Raw genomic sequence first — 19,733 nt, forward strand, 5'->3', positions numbered from 1 at the left:
TATGACTATTATAACTTCTTTATTATAGTATATTAAACTTAGAACTCAACCATTAACTCAGATTACCACAATGCTTGACAATATATTTATACTATTTAAGTTAAGCACTAATAATCTTCAATAAATCCTAGTCTTACTTTTAAGAGAAACCTCGAGCCTATAATCATCCTCCATATTTCCTCAATCAACAACATTTATGAATATTGCTAACTATTCAAATTACTAATCAAAAAAAATAGGGTAATGTTATATGTAGCCCTTAGGGCTACATATAAGCATAAAATACATTTCTTTTAATGGAAACAATTTAAGAATTCAAGACACATTTTCACATCAACTGAGGTAATAAATGCTTGATTCAATATCTTATTTCCATTTTAAACACCTTATACATAGCCCTAAAGGCTATGTATATCATTTTTCAAAAAAATATATCCAAATTTAATTCTCTTGAACCATCTCTAGTTACCTTATTCATTCTAATGCTATAATTAGTCTTGCCAAATCCATATGAAAAAGAAACGACTCAAATCTGTTTAATAACCTTACTAATTATCTCCAAAGCATTAATAATAGTAGCCATCAATAATTTTTATTGAACCCATAATACAAAAGTTAACTTAACTAGCACATAACATTAGCGAATTCTCAATTTATAATTCATTTGTAGTTATATTATCAAGGCAAAAGCTAACGGACGGCCCGGGACGCTAGATAAGAAATTTATTAATGGTTGTACTTAAGTACTCATATTTATATGAAATAAAAGAATAATGTACAATTTCAATGCAATGCATTTAAATGTTGTGCATTTGAATTAAATGTTTACCCTTTCCTTTTGAAAAACATTAAATGCTTTGCATTGGAATCATACATTATTCTATTATTTTGTATAAATATGAGTACTTAAGTACAACAATATATTTCTTATCTATTGCCCCGAGGCGTCAATTAGCAAGATCCTATTATCAATTCCTTAATCCCCTATTATGTAAACTGATTCCTTTTCCAAAACTCACAATACCAATATTCAAGATTATTTATCAACATGATGACTACTCCCAACATGATGACTACTCCCCTAATGAATCGATACAACTACACCATCCAATTTCGAATTTCAATTCACAAACAACAATAAATTCAACAACATTAACTATAAGCACAACCCACAATTCATTTGTAAAGTCCATATAAAACTGAAAGCAATAATAGCAAGAAGAAAGGAAGGAACAACTAGGTTAGTACCAATAAGGGAAGCACCTCAACGACGACACCACCAACCACGATGAGCAACAACAGACGCAAAGGAGGGAGGAGAAGAATCACGGTAGCGTGCAACACACAAACAACAACAGTAGCAGCAGCAACCCCGTATACGAGAGAAGAAAGGACAACAGAGGAAAGAGAAACATCAGCAGCAGTCGTGAGGAACACAACAACGACAACCACAAGAACAACACCACTCGAAAGAGAGGGAGTTCGAAAGAGAGATGGATGGGGTTGGGTTTTTATAGGGGTGCTCATTTCGGATATCAGATCCGATGTGATGCAAAATTTTGGATATTCGAAAATTTCGGATCGGGAAAAACGCGATCCGAATCTAATCTGAAAAATTTCGGATCGTACCGGGTCGGATATCCGAGATTTTCGGATTAGATAATCTGATATCCGAAAACAAAAAAAAAATGGAAATTTTCTAAGGAAAAGTTCATAGAACAAGTTTCAGGTCAGATAGGATCCTCGGATATTTCGAATCGAATATCCGAAAATATCTGAAAAAATACGAAAATTTTCGAAAAAAAAAATGTTGATCCGTATCCGATCTGAAAATTTTCGGATATTCGATCCGAAATATCCAAAAACAAAAAAAGCAGATCGGATATCCGAAAACTCATATCGGATCGACCGGATCACGTATGGATCAGATCAACTAGATCGGATACTTATCAGCACCCCTAGGTTTTTGGCTGACTGATAACAAGGACAGGGAGGGGTTAATTTGTCCAACTTGTGCTACACTGTGTGACCTCGCTCATCAAGAGGCCCAGACACCATTCCTATTAAATAGGAGGACTTATCCACTCGTGTATGACCAAAACTCCCACTAAATTCTTAGCCCACCTGATCACTGCCTTTATAGCCTACTTTTACGGTGCGGCGTTTAACAGTGTCAAAGTTAAACTAATTATTATGTGGTTATTAAGACATACTCATGCCTAAGGAATCCACTAAATATAGTACTTTGTTTCTACTATTAGAATATAATTAGGTCAAGACTCAATGTATCAACTATACATCCACATAATCAATTAGACATCTCCATGTCTCCATAGCCCATGGGACTGCGCTATCAACTAATTATATACTAGTCTTTTAAATAAATCACTTATGTCCAATTTAGTGATTTAGACTAGGGACTTTAAATAAATTGTGAAATCTGCTCACTTTATAGGGTTCCATTATCAAAACGTTTTCGATAATCCTATTTGAAAACACAAATTATTTGGACAATTTATTTAATACTTATAAACTAAACAATTAAATAGGAAACGAATTTTTATTGATAAACATCCAAAGCATAATCAATGTATTTACAATTGTAAACATGAAGTAAACAATCTAAAGCTATTCTCTCATATGCTTAAGCCTCATAGACCTAGTATGACACTCATGCTTAGGTTGAGCAAGCGGTTTAGTCAGAGGAATTGCTATATTATCCTTAGTATGAACTTTGCTTATCCTCTCTTGTAGTTTTTCAGTATGAAGCTTGCAAGAACCTCATCAATATAAGTCTCTCCTAGATCTTTTATAGAGAAATAATTTTTAAGCCATTCCTTGACTAACTCAAGCGTGGTTTTATCATTTCCTATGAGAAGTATGTCAGCCACATAAAAGACCAGAAAAGTAATATTACTCCCACTTAACTTCTTCTACACAAGATTCCTCTTCATAACTTAGAAAGCCAAATTTCTTGATTGCCTCATCAAATCTGAGGTTCCAACTCCTTGATACTAGCTTTGGTCCATAAATAGACTTCTTTAGCTTGCATATCCTCCCTGGATTTTCTAGATTTTAAAAACCTTGAGGTGGTGTCATGTACACATCTTCTTTCAAGAACCCATTGAAGAAAACGGTTTTGACATCCATCTGTCATATTTTATAGTCATGAAAGGCAGCAATCGCAAGGATTATCCTAATGGACTTAAGTATGGTTACTGGTCCGAAGGTTTCATCATAGTCAATACCATGAATTTGCTTAAAACCTTTCGCAACCAACCTTGCTTTAAAAACACTAATGTCTCCATCCTTGTTTGTTTTCAACTTGAAAATTTGTTTGCATCCAATGGGTTTTACCCCATCAGGCAAATCAACCAAGTCCCAACTTAATTTTCAGACATGGAATCCATTTCAGATTTCATGGCCTCAAGCCATCTTTCGGAATCTTGACTATCCAAAGCATCTTTGTAGCTACTCGGTTCTTCTGAATCTAAAATTGTCATGTTAGAACTTTCAGTGAAAAGGAAATTAATATATCTCTTTGACGAAATGATGATCCTTCTAGACCTACGTTGGGGAACAGCAGAAGAAGTTTCTACCTCACTACTTCACATGGAGTCATGTCGTTTATTGCTCATCTCGAACTTCTTCGAGATATACGTTTCTCCTTCTTGTTTTTCTGGAAATAAACTCTTTTTCCATAAAGACACCATTACGAGCAACAATCACTTTGTTTTTCGCTTTGGTTCTCGAAGTAGTATCCCTTGGCCTCTTTAGGGTAACCCACAAAGAGACATTTATCGCAGTTAGGTGAAAGCTTATCAGAAAGTAAATGTTTTACATAAGCTTCAAAACCCCACATCCTTTGAAAAGACAATTTTTTCGGAACGTTTCCAGTCGACATATCATATGGTGTCTTTTCAACTGCTTTAGATGGCGCTTTTTTAAATGTGAATGGCGTCATTCAAGCGCCAATCCCTAGATGGAGATAGGAAGATCAGTAAGACTCGTCATGGATCAAACCATATCAAGTATTCCACAATCCTTCAAATGATCACCAAATTCTTGAGATAAATATTCACCACCACGATCAGATCACAGGGCCTTAATTTTCTTCTCACGTTTGTTTTTTACTTCATTCTGGAATTCCTTAAAATTTCCAAAGGATTCCAACTTATGCCACATGAGGTAAACAAATCCAAATCAGCTTACATCATCAGTAAAAGTAATGAAGTAATTGTACCCTCCCCTAGCCATATTACTCATAGGTCTACACAAATATGTATGTATGAGGGCCACAAGGTCATTGGCTCTTTGACTTGAACCTTTGAAAGGTGACTTTGTCATTTTCCCCATCGAGCAAAACTCACAAGTATCAAATGATTCGAAATCAAATGATTTCATAATTCCATCATTATGAAGCTTCTCAATATACTTTGAGCTTATGTGGCCTAATCGACAATGCCATAGGTATGTAGTGTTTGAATCGTTTATTTTATGTTTATTGTTGTCTATGTTATAAATTTGGGTTTCTAAGTCTAGGACATATAAACCATTTGATAACTTATCAGAGACATATAATATATCATTCAAATACGCAAAACAATAATTGTTCTTTATTGTAAATGAATAACATTCAGAATCCAAAACAGGAATCGAAATAATGTTCTTTGTGATAGCAGGAACATAATAACAATTATTAAGTTCTAAAACTAATCTTGAAGGTAAAAGTAGACTATATACTCCCACGGCCAATGACGCAACCCGTGCTTCCTTGCCAACGCGAAGATCTACTTCTCCTTTTCCCAATGTTCTACTTCTTTTGAGGCCTTGCAGATTACAACTAATGTGCAAGCCACAAGCTGTATCGAATACCCAAGAAGTAGAAGTTGCTAAGTTAACTTCTATAACATACATTTCTGAACTAGAAACTCCTTTCTTTTGATCCTTTAGATACTTAGGACAACTACTTTTCTAATGACCAACCTTATTACAGGTGTAACAATAGTGCTCATCATTAACTTTTGGTTTTGGTGTAGTCTTTTGCTTTTCAGAAGTTTCAGACTTAGCAACTTGTATGTTTTTGTCCTTCTTAATGGTCATCCCAATCCTATTGAGCGATTGCCCTTTACTGACCATAAACACATCATATTCTTTTCTTGGCTCGTTAAAGATGTTTCGCTTAGTCTGAGTTAGCCTTTCATGAATCTCTTGAATCGTTGCTTCCTCCCCTTGCATGTGAAAGTGGGTAAACTTAGCAGTTCTGAGAACGGTTCTCACTTCCCTTTCACCTGCAATGAAACATTCAACATTCAATTTTTCCTTCGAAAGGACGGAATGCAAATTACAAGTAGAACTATTGGTGCTGATGTTGTTGTTACTAGACTTAATTACTATAACAAAATAAAGCAAGATTCAGACCATGTTTATCAATTAAGTAGCAATTAAACAACTTTAATTAACTACTACCCTTTATTCAAAATGAAAGTCCACTATTGAATACAGAAATAACCAAGATCTCCTCCCACTACAATCAAACAGACTTTGTCCATGCCTTCAATTAATAGTAGTTGAGGTAAGTAAACGCTTTACTAATTATAACTAATTATAATTCTTTAGTATACAGGTGAGCAACTCATTGTTTACTCATATCTCTTAGCTTCAAAACCCAAAACTTTATCTTTTGATGATTTTCTTGGGTTAAATCATACATTAACATGAAAGTTTTAAACACCTACCCTGCTATCCCCGGAATCATCAGTAACACCCTGATTTGGCATAAACTATCACTCATTATCTAAGGCTTTATAGGTGTTATTTGGAAAAGTAATTAAACTCAATATTACTTGTGGGGACCTAAGTTTACTAATATGGTCAATTAATAGTGAACACATGAATCAATTAACCACAAACAAACTTAGAAGCAAGCATATCAACAAAATAAATACAAGAATATTATAAAAGCTATCACTAGTGGAAAAATAAGGAAGGGCTGCGCTAAAAAAGGCTTTTAGGGCTGCGCTTTTTGACAGTAGCCCTTTCAATTGCAGCCCTTCACTTTTTAAGTAGGGCTGCGCTTTTTAGGTAAAAACGAGCCCTTCAAGCTTTGAAGGGCTGCGCTTTCACTTGAAAGCGCAACCCTTCTAAGCTTGAAAGGCTCGCTTTTACCTAAAAAGCGCAGCCCTTCCTACCAAAAATAAAAATAATAATTTTTTTTTGACATTTTTTTAGTCATATATTAATCTCACATTTTCTGAATTTTAACATTTGCATTAAACTTTAAAGTGCAGCCCTTCAAGCTAAAACTAAAACCAAAACAGGAAATCAAAAGGGGAATAGGAAATATGGTCTGGAAAACTAAAACTAAAACAGGAAATCAAAAAATGTTATCACATAGAGAATTCTACAATGCAACTAAACCCAAAACAAAAAAAAAAAAAAGGAAACAAAAATGAAAAAAAAGGAACAAAAACTAAAATACAAAAGAGAAATAATTATAGATCTGAAAATACAAGAACATTAATCAAAACAAAGATTAATAAACCCTAGATATGAAAAGTCAAAAACTGCCTCCAAACATTGACCTAATAATGTTTAAATACGTAAAACAAAACCCTAATACATAATTAAGAAAATAATAAAATTCGAAAATACTTAAAATGCCTATTTCGAGCCTTAAACAAACTCGGATGGTTTAAAAAGCCTATACATAACAGCATAGCGGTGAGTTTGACTCGTTGGTCCATTCCGTTTCCGAAAAGGTATCACTATAGGCAATCGGACTCCGTCTACTCGAATATTGCAAATCATTTCAGGCTTTTTGTCGCGTTTCTGGGAGTTTTTGAGAGAGAAGAGAGGGTGAGAGAGGAGGAAAAGAGTGAAGGAGGGATAATATTTGAAGCCCGCTTAATATTTGAAGTTCGCGAATTTATTAATTCAAATTTTTTTAAGAAAGGTTGCGCTTGTTATAAAACGCAGGCCTACATAACAGAAGGGCTGCGCCTTTGAAGAAAAGCGCGGCACTTCACTTAGTAGGGATGCGCTTGTAGAAAAAGCGCAACCCTTCTGAATGTAAAAGGGTTGCGCTTTTTCTACAAGCGCATCGCTACTAAGTGAAGGGCTGCGCTTTTCTTCAAAGGCGCATCCCTTCTGTTATGTAGGGCTGCGCTTTTGAAGAAAATCGCAGCCCTTCACTAGTAGGGTTACGCTTGTTGAAAAAGCGCAGCCCTTCCTGCACAACCCTTCCGTTTTTTTCCACTAGTGTATAATTAAAATGATCTAGTATGGCCCCTATACTTAGGAAAATAACTAATCTTCATGAATTGTCCCTTGAATCTCCATGGATCACCGTCCTTGAAACTCCTTGGATCCTCATACTTTGATAACATAATTTGAATTAAATAAATAACAAAAATTTAAAATTACAAAAATATATACTATTCGCAGATCGTATCTACTATCCTAATTGGGCCATACTAGTCATAACATGCAAAATATAATATCACACATATTATATTAAACATCCACGCATTTATAATATTAAAATAAAATAAACACAAACTATTTACTTGTTAAGAATTAAAAAGCAAAAACAAAATTTCCAAAATAATTATAAAACTTAACAAATTTAAGCTTGAAATTATTTAGGACACTTTATTATTTTCATTCAATTACTTATATAAATATGGCAATAATCATTATTATTCACAAATTTGCAAAATAGAAAACTTTTGGATTTATGCTCAACTTTAGAAAATCAGAATTTCCTTAAAAATAATTTTTCTTTAATGTCGACTTTGACCGTTGACCAGCAGCACAAGGCTGCCAGTCAACAGCCAAACTTCAATATCGTGAAACGAATTTCACAAGAAGCTGCACTAGAAAACACAAACAAATCATCACACACACACACATCCACTGTTGTCGGTCATCGACGCCAACCATCCTCTGGGTCGCGTCACCCACCGTCGGCCTTACCGGACCACTATCGCACGCTCACCGGCAACACAAAACAGCCATCAACTGTCGTTGGGCTAGCAGTAGCGCGAGCCACCATACGTCAAACGTGCGTGGTTCGCCCCTGCTTCGCCGCCACTTCTCCTGCCAGATTTCGTTTCTCTCTCAACCAACCACCGTGGCACCACCCTCTCTAATGGTCCAGTTAGCCATGGTTGCCCTCTCTTTAATTTTTGTAACAATTACAATTTAAATTAAAGTAATCTTTATGTAACGATTAATTAAAGATTTAGGAGATAATAAGGTTATAAAATCCGAAAAAATTATGGCAGAAATTTGTGATCCATGGAGATTCAAGGGAGGATTCATGAAGATTAGTTATTTTCCTAAGTATAGGCGCCATACTAGATCATTTTAATTATAGCTTTTATAATTTTCTTGCATTTATGTTGTTTAAATGCTTGCTTCTAAGTTTGTTTATGGTTAATTGATTCATGTATTCACTATTAATTGACCATATTAGTAAACTTAGGTCCCCACAAGTAATATTGAGTTTTAATTGCTTTTTCCAAACAACACCTATCAAGCCTTAGATAATGAGTGATAGTTTCTGCCAAAGCAGGGTGTTACTCATGTTTCCGGGGATAATAGGCTAGGTTTTCGAAACTTACATGTTAATGTTTTGTTTAACTCAATAAAATGATCAAAAGAAAAAGTTTTGGGTTTTGAAGCTGAGAGATAGGAGTAAACAAGGAGTTGTTAACCTGTCTACCGAGAATTATAATTAGTTATAATTAGTAAAGTGTTACCTCAACTACTATAATTTGAAGGTAGGGCCAAAGTCCGTTTGATTGTAGTGGGAGGGGATCTTGGTTATTTTTTTATTCAATAGAGGACTTTCATTTTGAATAAAGGGTAGTAGTTGATCAAAGTTTGTTTAATTGTTGCTTTCTTGATAAACATTGATTGAATCTTGCTTTATTTTGTTGTAGTAATTATGTCTAGTAACAACAACATCAACACCAAAAATTATATTTGTAATTTAAGCTCCGTCCTTTCGAAGGACAAAGTGAATGTTGAACGTTTCACTAAAAGTGAAAAGTATCTGAAGGATCAAAAGAAAGGAGTGCTAGTTCAGATATGTATGTTCTAGAAGTTAACTTAGCAACTTCTGCTTCTTGGGTATTCGATACTGCTTGTGGTTCGCACATTATTTGTAATATGCAGGGCCTCAAAAGAAGTAGAAAATTAGGAAAAGGAGAAGTAGATCTTCGCGTTGGCAATGGAGCACGTGTTGCTACATTAGCAGTGGGTGTATACGTTCTACTTTTACCTTCAGGATTAGTTTTAGAACTTAATAATTGTTATTATGCTCCTGCTATCACAAAGAACATTATTTCAATTCCTTATTTGGATTCCGAAGGTTATTCATTTACAATAAAAAAACAATTGTTATTTTGCGTATTGGAATGATATGTTCTATGTCTCTGCTAAGTTATCAAATGGTTTACATGTGCTAGACTTAGAAACCCACATCTATAACATAAACAGCAAGAAACACAAAGCGAATGATTCAAACCCTACATACCTATGACATTGTCTATTAGGCCACATAAGCTCAAAGCGTATTGAGATGTTTCATAAAGATGCAATTCTCAAATCATTTGATTTCGAATCATTTGATACTTATGAGGTTTGCTTGATGGGGAAAATGACAAAGTCACCTTTCACAGGTTCAAATGAAAGGGACAATGACCTTTTAGCTCACATACATACGGATGCGTGTAGACCTATGAGTAATATGGCTAGGGGAGGGTACAATAACTTCATCAGATTTACTGATGATGTAAGTAGATTTGGATTTGTTTACCTCATGCGACATAAGTCGAAATCCTTTGAAAGATTTAAGGAATTCCAGAATGAAGTACAACACCGATTTGGGAAGAAAATGAAGGCACTGCGACCCAATCGTGGTGGTGAATATTTATCTCAAGAATTTGGTGATCATTTGAAGGATTGTGGAATACTTTCACCATGGACTCCACCAGGAACACCGCAGTTGAATGTCATTTATGAAAGAAGGAATTGAACTCTACTTGATATGGTTTGATCCATGATGAGTCTTGCTGATCTTTCTATCTCATTCTTGGGATTTGCACTTGAAACAACAACATTCACACTTAACAGAGCACCATCTCAAGCGCTTGAAAAGATACCATATGAAATGTGGATTGGAAACGTTCCGAAGTTGTCTTTTGTTAGGATATGGGGTTGTGAAGCTTAGGTAAAATGTTTACTTTCTGATAAGCTTTCACCCAAACCCGATAAATGCCTCTTTGTGGGTTACCCAAAAGAGACTAAGGGATACTACTTCTACAACCAAAGTGAAAACAAAGTGTTTGTTGGTCGTAATGGTGTCTTTCTGGCAAAGGAGTTTATTTCCAGAAAAACAAGTGGGAGAAATGTATACTCGAAGAAGTTCGAGATAAGCAACAAATGGATGAGGTTAACACCTCATCAGAGGCGGCCCGACATGAAAATGCTCAAGAGGCGGTGCATTCAATTCACTTACCTCCTACCGTCTAACTTGGAGATACTCCATGCAAAGTCAATCAACCTAGTGAGGTAGAAACTTCTTCTGTTGCTCCCCAAAGTAGGTCTAGTAGGACCATCATTCCGTCAAAGAGATATATTGATTTCCTTTTGACTGAAAGTTATGAAATAACGATATTAGAATTAGAAGAACCTACTAGCTATAAAGATGCTTTGGATAGTCAAGGCTCCGAAAGATGACTTGAGGCCATGAAATCTGAAATGGAATCCATGTCTGAAAATCAAGTATGTGACTTGGTGGATTTGCCTAATGGGGTAAAACTCATTGGATGCAAATGGATTTTCAAGTTGAAAACAGATAAGGATGGAAACAATAGAGTTTTCAAAGCAAGGTTGGTTGCGAAAGGTTTCAAACAAATTCATGGTATTGACTATGATGAAACCTTCTCACCAATAGCCATGCTGAAGTCCATTAGGATAATCCTTGTGATTGCTGCCTTTCATGACTATGAAATATGGCAGATGGATGTCTTGAAAATCGCTTTCTTGAATGGATCCTTGAAAGAGGATGTGTACATCACACAACCTCAAGGTTTTGAAGATCTAGAAAATCGAAGGAGGGTATGCAAGCTTAAGAAGTCCATTTATGGACTAAAGCAAGCATCAAGGAGTTGGAACCTCAGATTTGATGAGGCATTCAAGAAATTTGGCTTTCTTAGAAATGAAGAGGAATCTTATGTATACAAGAAGTTAAGTGGGTGTAGCCCAATCATTCAATTCATCCTATTTTCATGAATAAAGTTTGTTGGGTTTGTTATATTGAGGATTTGTGCATTTTCAATGATTAATGTTGTTAGTGATTTAGTTGATGTGAGCTCCATCACCTTTTGACACATTTGTTGTCCTTTAATAGCTTGTTCTTATGTAGTTGACCTTCATTACTGAATGATTGGTTATTCGCATCACTTGTTTATTTGTATGGATTAGGTTTTCTTCCAATCCAAAATCTATTTTTTGTACGCCCGTATAATTTTTTTTGTACATCCAAAAACTATATTTATACATTAATAATGGTTTTTTGTATCTTACCTGAATTACATCAAAAATAATTATGTTAGTACATTCATATTATATTTTATATATCGACAAACTATATTTGCACATCCATAATGGTTTTTACATCTTACATCCATTAATATATCCATGTTATATTTTTTATATCCAAAATCTATTTTATACATCCATTATTTCTTTTTTGCATCGTACATCCATTAGTTTTTATATACGTCCAAAAATATATGTTTGCACATCTATAATATTGTTGTTGATCCTCTAAAACAAATATCTGTCCATTATGTCAAATAATAATCAAGATTATTTTCTGAACCTAAAAAATATTATGATAATCATGGTTATTTTATTTGGTTGATGTGGGCCAAAATTCTTTGTTCACTAGCCATCAGTTCGATATTATCGAGTAATTCTATTGCAATTGGAACTCATCTTATTCATTGATCGGAAAACATAGCTTAAATATATAATTTGCTTTTCATAAACTAAAAATAACTTTCGTTTATAAAGCTTCATTATAATATATACTTCCATTACTTTGTATACAAGACTTCAATTCACAAACCAATTGACCAACACTATATACTTAGGGATGAACTCTAGTAAGCTCAATCAAAAATTAAGTTGTAAGCACACAAATCATATTCATTATCATTAAAAACAACAATACATAGTTTGAAGGTGGATGTACAATATATACCTTATCCTTTACAACATGGAAACTCCGTATATTTATAACCTTGATCTCCTTATTCGCTCTATTTTAATTATATAATCTCTAAATTTTCAAAAGGTTCCTGAGCTCCATAAAATAATATTCATAATTTACCTCAATAACAATAACAATACTTAATATATATTACTCACGAGCATATCAATATATAAATAGGATAATCTGATTCATTTTCCTTAATCGAAATGCTTTAGCTAACAATATTGCAATTCTAGAATAAACACCAACTAAATCCATTAAATAAACCACTACCTTAATTCCTTCACCATCATCACCGCATTCATTCTCGTCGTCATCATCTTTGCTCCATATAAGAATAACAAATTAGAACGTAGGAAGTATATATGTATTTTTATTTCTTCAAAACTCTATTTTATTTTAAAAATTAAGCTAGATAATTATCACATGATATACGTAAGTAGCGATATAGCTCTCCGAAAATTCTTCTTTTTACGGGAAAGTGGCGTATTGAACCCTTAACGCTTGCAAATAATGAAATTCATCCCATGATGTCCTACTGGTAAGCTAGGATTAACACCATGATGAGAGAAGTGAGAGAAAAACCTAGAGAGAGAAACCTTGAACATCAATGGCAGACTGTCGCCAAGAGGAAACCCAAACCCCATCCATCCCAAGCCCTTCATACTTGGTTCATAAATTATCTCCCTCTTTCCATAACCAGTTCTGAAATTGAAAAAAATTTCCGAATTCACGGATATGTAGAATTCATCTATATCCCCATGATAAAAAAACACAAAAATTACAAGTGTGCTTTTGTCAAATTTAAATATCCTCAGTCCCTCCCATCTACAATTCGAGACGAAAACCGCAAAAAATTGGGCCACCTCCAAATCACGGTGTTCCCTGCAAAATATGACAAAAACCCTCCACCTCAATCCCGCCACCACCCTACTCACCTTCCTCCCCCACCAAAAATATATCCTCCCACCAAGTACCATGGCGCCAAGAACAGAGATGCAAGACGTGATCAGAGATCTTACAGAGATGACACCTCCCCAAAAAGGGACCAAAATCCTCCTAAACCCCCAGACATCCAAAAGCCCCTCCAGCAGCTCCTCCCTTTCGATAAATCATCGCCTCAAAACCCAAACTCAACCTTACCTCACCCTTCAAACCACAGAATTATGAGTTCTCGCACTCTTGGTGTGGACACTGAAAACATCAGAGAATCTCTGGGGCTATTGAAATAGATGGTGATTATATGCAGCGTTAAAAGGTAAAAAGTCCGATGAAAATATGGAAATGCTACAAAGAAGTGTGGTAGCAATAGCTATTTCTTCCCAATCTTCAGAAGTCATTATTGATGCCATCTTGACTCAAGGAGTGAATAACATGTCCATAAAACCAATGGGGGGTATCCTACATCTTATCACATTTGTCTCCCTAGAAGATAAACAAGCCATGATTGAGAGTAAATGGCTTGAACAATGGTTCCTCACTCTGCAAGATGTCAATAATCAATCATCCTCTCTATGGAGGGAAACATGACTCAACATTTACGGCACTCCCCTTGTAGCTTTATATGACAACTTCTACAACATCGGATGTATATTTGGGTGTGTACTGTCAGTAAATTATCAAAATTTTGGCTGGGCTCATGTGCTTGTAGTCACATATTGCTTATTTGAATAAATGGGAAGATAGTGTTAGAAATTGACAATAAATAATACCCAATTTTTGTCTCTGAAAATAAGGACAGATGGAAGGGTTTAAACCCAGGAAGAAAGTTAGAAGTTATGTCAAGCCATGTCAAGATCAATCCTCACTCTTCTCCTGATCCAAATTCACCAATGTCAAATAGTGCCAGAACAGTTCATGGAAGCCCAATCATTCCCCATGATAAAGACGAACAGCCACAATCCTTTAATGGTTGCATGGGAAATAACACTCCTACCAAGACCGACCAATCAAATCCCCAAAAACTGTCAAACCTTTCCACTACCCTTGAGCCACCTTTTAATAATGATACCAATCGAATTAGCTCCCTGCAAAGAGCCCCACCTCCCAATCATAACCAAATCATTCCCCTTCATGACGTCACAGGATCTTGCCCCCACACTCCTGTCTCCCAATTTAGCGGGCCAATTCCCCATGGGCCATGGAAAAGCCTCTTTCCGGAACTTTCACCAACAACTAAAAGGCCTACTCCCCCACAAAACCAAAATAAGCCCCTCTCCCCTCCCTCTAAGCCCAAACTCATCTTCCAAGTCTTCAACAAATTTGGGCCTCGCCTCCGAAATTCTAAAAACTCATCATCCTCTTCAGTGACTTTGGGCTCATCCTCTGAGTCAAGCCCTCTCTTCCTCCCTGTTTTTGAAAATAATATACCAAACCAAACTCAATTAGCCCAATTGGAAAAAAGAAAGAAAAAACAGGAAAAAGAAAAGAAGAGGCTTAAGCTGATTGCTGCAATGGACCAGTACATGGGTTCTGAAGATCAACCTGTTCATTCTTTGGGCTCAATTAAGGTTGACGATATCATTGAGATGGCTGATAGCTTGGGCTTAACTTTCAGTGGTCCAAAATCCGAGCTTCGGAAAAGAATTCAGTCTATTCTCGTGGGTCATCAAGATCAAGAATGGTGCAATCACCAACAGTTTTTCCAAGTCTCATCCCATATAAACTTTTTATTATGATCATCATTTCATGGAATGTGAGAGAGCTTAATGCCAGAATTAAAAAAAGCTCCCTCATAAAATTGATTACTTCCCATGACCCTAACTTCATATTTATTCAAGAAACGAAGATCTCAGACTTTAATCCTCGACTCATAAAATCTCTGTGGAAAATTGACAAACTAGCCCATTTATACTCCCCCTCAACTGGGAACTTGGGAGGATTGTTATCTCTCTAGAGGGAGAATTTTTTCTCGATGGAAACATATAGAATAGAGAACAGTTGGATTGCTATATCTGGAACCTTCCCTTCTCTGAACTTTAAACGGTGCCTGATAAATGTTTATAATCCCTGTGACAAAGAAGAAAGATCGCTAGTCTGGAATTCCCTGTAGAGTTTTGCTTAGAATCTCACCAGCCATGTCTCCTAATTGGAGATTTCAACGAGGTCTTAGGGCCTAATGAAAGGGGTAGCAACCAAATTTGTCAATCTGGTATTTCGGAGTTTCAAGCCTTTATAAATCAAGTTCGTCTCTTAGAAGTCCTTGCAAAGAATGGTTGGTTTACGTGGTTCCGAGGTCAAGCAAAAAGCAAATTAGATCGTTTGCTTGTGAATCTGAAATGGATTGATCTATTTCCAGCTCTTCAAGTCTCAATCCTGAAAAGAAGCATATCAGATCATTGTCCTCTTCTTGTATTATCCAAAGAAATGAATTGGGGCCCAAAGCCTTTTAGATTTCAGAACTGTTGGTTAACCCGCCCAGGATGTATGCGCAACATTATAGAAATATGGAGTGAATCCCCAAATTGTAATCTTAGTGAAAAACTGAGGCTAGCAAAAGGAAGGTTGAAAGAATGGAACCTTGAAGAATTCGGCCATATTGACCATAACATTGCATCTCTTGAGAATACAATCCATGAGTTGGATCAAGTATCTAACTCAAGAGATCTCACTGCTGATGAATTAAGTGAGCGGAGGTCGGCCCAATTCAATTTGTGGACCTGGCTGAGGAGGAAGGACATGTTTTGGGCCCAACACTCTAGGGCAAAGTGGTTAAAGGATGACGATAGAAACTTGAAATATTTCCATGTCCTTGCCTCGATCCATAAACAAAAAAACACAATAACGTCCCTTTCTACTAACGGTTTGCTTATTGATGATCCAGCAGGTATTCAAGAGGAAGCAGTATCTTATTTCTCAAATATTTTCAAAGAAGATTTTTTGTCCAGGCCAACTTTTGAGGGATTGGACTTTAAAAAACTCTCATCTGAGCAATCAGACTTTCTCATTGCTCAAGTCTCTCGCTCGAAAATTGAGGAAGCCGTACAGTCTTGCAATTCGCAAAAAGCCCCTGGCCTCGACGGATATAATTTCAGATTTATCAAAGAAGCATGGGAGGTGCTAAAATTTGATGTGATCTATAGCATTGTTGAATAATTTTGGCTCTCAAGCCGTCTCCCAAAGGGCTCCAATGCAGCTTTCATTGCCCTTATTGCAAAATGCGAAAATCAAGAAGGGCTAAAAGACTATAGATCAATAACCATGGTGGGATGTATATATAAGATAATTGCCAAAATTCTTGCTAGAAGACTTCAAAAAGTCATGGACATCCTAATTTGGCCACATCAATCTTCTTTCTTTGCGTGAAGACAGATACTTGATGGTGCATTGGTTGCCGGAAAACTTATTGAGACTTGCAAAAGAAGGAAAATAAAATCAACTATTCTGAAATTGGATTTCCATAAAGCTTTTCATAGCGTCTCTTGATATTTTCTAGAGTGGGTCTTGGTGCAAATGAACTTCCCACCTCTTTGGATATCGTGGATTATGGCTTGTGTGAGAAGTGCGGCCGCTTCAATCCTTATCAATGGAACTCCCACCATTCCCTTCAAACTTCACCGTGGTTTGCGCCAAGGGGATTCTCTCTCCCCATTCATTTTCAATCTGGTTGTGTAGTCCCTAAGTCTAGTTATTCAAAAGGCCACGAGACTCGGTTTATGGAAGGGTATTGAGATCTATAGGGGTGACACACTTTAACTCATCTTCAATATGCGGACGACACGCTGACTTTTTGTCCTCCTAATACTGACGACCCCCTCAACATTAAAAGAGCTCTCTTAATATTTCAATTGGCCTCCGGTTTGAAGGTGAATTTCCATAAAAGCTCTATTCACGGCATTCACATTGAATAATCATGGCTACAAGTGACTGCTAAGTCTCTCTTATGTAAAGTGGGTGGGTTTCCAATAACCTACTTGGGCCTGCCTATTGGGGGTAATACCTCAAGAATCTCACTGTGGGACCCTGTTATTAAGCGTGTGGAGAGAAAATTGGCCACATGGAAAGCAAGCCTTCTCTCGCTAGCGGGCCGCCTGACGCTCATAAAAGCCTCAATTTCAAGTCTCCCTGTATACTATCTGTCACTTTATGGGCTCCAAAGGGTGTTCTTGATAAAATAAATAAACTGCAACGACAATTTCTATGGAGCGGAGGTACAAAAAACTCTTTTATGGCCTTGGCTGCGTGGGATCTCTTAGAACTTCCAAAAAATTTGGGAGGCCTCGGATATGGGAATTTGTTTCACCGTAATCTATCTCTTATCTTCAAATGGATCTGGAGGTTTCTTCATGAACCTCAGGCTATATGACGCAAGTGTAATTTTTGAAAAATATAATTATCTCCCTCATTTTCTACATCATGAATTGTCCACACCTTCAAAAGAAGGTCCATGGAGGAATATTTGTGCGGGCATTTTTGAATAACACTCAGACATATAGTATGCTGAAATCCAATATCATAAGGCTTGTAGGGAATGGTCTCAACGCTCTTTTTTAGCATGATCTTTGGATTGGCAATGAGCCTTTGAAATTGCAATTCCCTCGGCATTTTTCTATATCGTCACATCCATACGCCACTGTCTTCTATTGTGGCTCGTGGGATGGTTACTCATGGGCCTGGCGACTCTCTTGGTGTCGCTTATTAAGGCCGAGAGATTTGGAGGTATGGATGTGACTTCTCTCTATCTTAGAATCAGTTCACCTCTCAACTTTGGAAGATGACTCATTCTCATGGACCCCCTTAAAATCGGGGTTTTTCACTGTCAAATCCCTCAGTTTTAAGCTAGCCAAATCATCTTCTGTGAACCGAAACCAAATCATCATCTGGAAGAAACTTTGGAAAGGTCTCATTCCACCTCGGATTGAAATTTTCACCTAGATGGCTCTACTTGGCAAAATAAGTTCCAAAGTTCTACTCGCCCGGAGAAGCATCATTTCCACTGATGAAGTAATGTGTGTTTTATGTAACGAGCATCATGAATGTGCTGATCATCTTTTGCTGCAGTGTTCTTTCGCCAGGAGTATATGGTATTGGTGGCTTGGTCTATGGAATATAAACTGGGTTTTTCCTAAAAGTCTAAGTGAGGCCTTCGAACAATGGGCCACTATTGGTTCGCCCCCTTTTCTCGAGAAGGTATGGAGAGCAATTTTTTCGATAATTATATGGTCTATTTGGAAAGAGAGGAACTCTCGTATTTTCAGAAAAATTTCTTGCATACATGATCAGATTTACGATCTCATACTAACAAGGCTTAGTTGGTGGATAAGAGGGTGGGGAACCCCCTTCCCATACTCTAGCGAGGAAATTATCAGAAACCCTCTCTCTCTCTCTCTCATGGTCTTAGCCTCGCGCCTCTCTTGCAATGATGGTCTCTCATTCTGATAAGTCATGGTCTCCACCTCCAAAGAATTTTTTCAAGTGGAATGTGGATGCTTCAGTCAATGGTTCCAAATCCATGTCGGCTATTGGAGGTGCACTTTGCAGTGATCAAGGCCACTTCATGTACATATTCTCTAGCCCAATTCCGTCGATTTAAATTAATTCAGCTAAAGTTCTTGCTATCTTTAGAGCCATACAAATCTCAATGTCATATGAGAACTTGAGAAAAGTGCCCTTGCAAATTGAGTCTAACTCTGCTAATGCAGTAAAATGGTGCAATGAAGTGCAAGGGGGCCATGGAACCTCCACTACCAACTCAATTACATTCGCAACGCAAGGTATGAGTGGCTGAGTTTATCCATCTCTCACAAAGGGCGTAGCTCCAATGTAGTTGTAGACATTCTGGCAACGCATATGTTTGGGCTCATTTTGTAAGATTTATTTCTGTTTGGGCGACACCCCAATCCCTCTCTGTATTCGTTTATTATGGCTTTGCAGCCTTTCTACTGAAATAAAATGAGACCCAAATTATCAAAAAAATATATATATAAAAATAGGATAATCTGATTCATTTTCCTTAATCGAAATGCTTTAGCTAGCAATATTGCAATTCTCCAATAAACACCAACTAAACCCGTTAAATAAACCACTACCTTAATTCCTTCACCATCATCACCGCAGTCATTCTCGTCGTCATCATCTTTGCTGCATATAAGAATAACAAATTAGAACGTAGGAAGTATATATGTATTTTTATTTCTTCAAAACTCTACTTTATTTTAGAAATTAAGCTAGATAATTATCACATGATATACGTAAGTAGCGCTATAGCTCTTCGAAAATTCTTCTTTTTTACGGGAAAGTGGCGTATTGAACCCTTAACGCTTGCAAATAATTAAATTCATCCCCTTAACTTTCAACAACATTTATTACGCTATATATATGTATCCAAAAAAAATATTTTCTTGACTATAAGTTTAAAATCTTTGCATGACTAATAAATGTCTATTGTATGAATAGAGGTGTTAACGAGGCGAACCGAGACCGAGCCCGAGGTTGCCCGGCT

This window comes from Beta vulgaris, chromosome 3 (genome assembly GCF_026745355.1).
Source record: "Beta vulgaris subsp. vulgaris cultivar EL10 chromosome 3, EL10.2, whole genome shotgun sequence".
NCBI classification, from domain to species: domain Eukaryota; kingdom Viridiplantae; phylum Streptophyta; class Magnoliopsida; order Caryophyllales; family Amaranthaceae; genus Beta; species Beta vulgaris.